Genomic DNA, 1810 nt, shown 5'->3' with positions numbered 1-1810 from the left:
CTCCACTGCCAGGCCTGTCCTGGGAGCGTGAGTATGAGTGTGACACCCTCTCCCATCCCTTCTTTTGAGCTTAGCTATCAAGCTAATAAATGTGCTGCTTTCTGCCAAACTCTGGGGGGGAGGGGCATTATTAGTCCTCTCTAAGCTTACTAACTGACCCAATTTTGGGTAACACAAGCAACATTGTTTGATCTGTTATTGTACCAAAGGGGGAGATGGTTGTCTATAAAGGAGGGTGAAGACTAAATGCCTCTGATGAGAATGGGATTTGAACCCATGCAGGCAGAGCATAATGGGGTAGTAGTCCATCACCTTAACCACTCGGTCACCTCATCTGAGCTGTCAAAAAACAGACAGGAGGAGAAATCTAAGGCCGGCAGAGATAGGGACACTAAGGAGTTTTTAAATAGTAAGCGAAAGCAGGGTCTGAATGAGCTCCCCTCTCTCACCTAGTGAGGAGCTGGGGAAAGACTTCCGGAACAGACCGTGTTTGCATAGACACACCTACTCTGCCTAGCTATGCAGCATGATGGTGCCGCTTCCCCAAAATGACCAGTTTGGGATGGTCTTGGGTTACAAATGATTTTAGGATTGAGTGGAATGAAATGTTATTCTCCTTCCTGTATGAGTGAAGGGCAGCAGAACATACCTAGTCCGTCCTGATGGAGGGGTAGGTGAGCGAGGAATAGCTTTTATTGGACTGCAGAGAAGTGATTGAGGACGTCACCCTAAACCAGTGGTCCCCAAACATTTCACATTGTGCCCTCTTAGCCATGGCTGTGGCCCCTGGGAAGCCACGGTCAAGAACCGGGGCTGGGAAGAGTGGGGCTGTTGCTTGCTGGGGTGAGGGGTGCGGACAGGGGTAAAGGGGTCGACGCCGGGCTGGGAGCCAGAGTCTCAGGCTGAGGGTGGGGTTGGGGAAGAGCTGTGGCAGAGTGGTGCTCCCTCCCTGCCCTCTATGTGGGCTGGCTCAGGTCCTGAGGTGCCCCCATGAATGTTCCTCTGTGTCCCCCTAGGAGTCGCACCCCACATTATGGGGACCACTGAACCCTACTCGCTAAGCCGGGGCTAGTGATGCCAAACCCCTGGGAAAGGGAGAACAAGTGTGGGGGCCCCAGCACCAGAACCATGCCCCTACCTTCTGTCTGTGGCTCTACCCCCTTCCACCCATGGCCCCATCCACTGTCACTTCTGTTCCACCCCTTCCCCCACCAGCCCCACCCTATCACTCCTTTACCCCTGCCTCGCTGTGGCCCTGAGACCAGAGAAGCTCTGTGCCCCTGCTGCAGCCCCCGGGCTGTAGCAGGGAGTGGGAGCTCCTCCAGCCCTGGGGCTGACATAGGGGAGACTTTTCCAGGGGGACCTAACTTGGCCAGGGCCCCTGATCATGGGCCCCACTGTCCCCTTGGCAGTGCAAGGTTTGGGGAGGCTGAGCCCCCTTGTCATAAACAGATAGCTAAGGGTTAATGTTCTTTTACCTATAAAGGGGTAACACCAGTAACCTAAAACACCTGACCAGAGGACCAATCAGGAAACAAGACTTTTTCAAATCTGGGTGGAGGGAAGTTTGTGTGTGAGTTCTTTGTTCTTTGTTTTGTGCCTGTGGCGTCTCGGCTATGAGAGTGATTTTTCTATCTCCTGCCTTTCTAATCTTCTGTTTCCAAGTTGTAAGTACAAAGATAATAAGACAATAAGTTTATATTGGTTTTTTTTTTGTATTTACATGTGTGTAGTTGCTGGAATGTTTAAATTGTATTCTTTTTGGATAAGGCTGTTTATTCATTTTTTTCTTTTAAGCAAATAACCCTGT

General features: G+C 51.0%; 1 non-coding gene across 1 annotated transcript; it reads right to left on the bottom strand.

Moving 5' to 3' along the window:
* Positions 1-253: 253 nt before the first annotated feature.
* On the bottom strand, positions 254-335 carry TRNAS-ACU (transfer RNA serine (anticodon ACU)). Its single transcript has one exon. It is a non-coding gene; the product is annotated as a tRNA-Ser (tRNA).
* Positions 336-1810: the final 1475 nt, after the last annotated feature.

This window comes from Gopherus flavomarginatus, unplaced genomic scaffold (assembly GCF_025201925.1).
Source record: "Gopherus flavomarginatus isolate rGopFla2 unplaced genomic scaffold, rGopFla2.mat.asm mat_scaffold_37_arrow_ctg1, whole genome shotgun sequence".
NCBI classification, from domain to species: Eukaryota; Metazoa; Chordata; order Testudines; family Testudinidae; genus Gopherus; species Gopherus flavomarginatus.
Note: the sequence above shows the minus strand (reverse complement) of the source record. Positions and strands in the feature narration are given on the sequence as shown.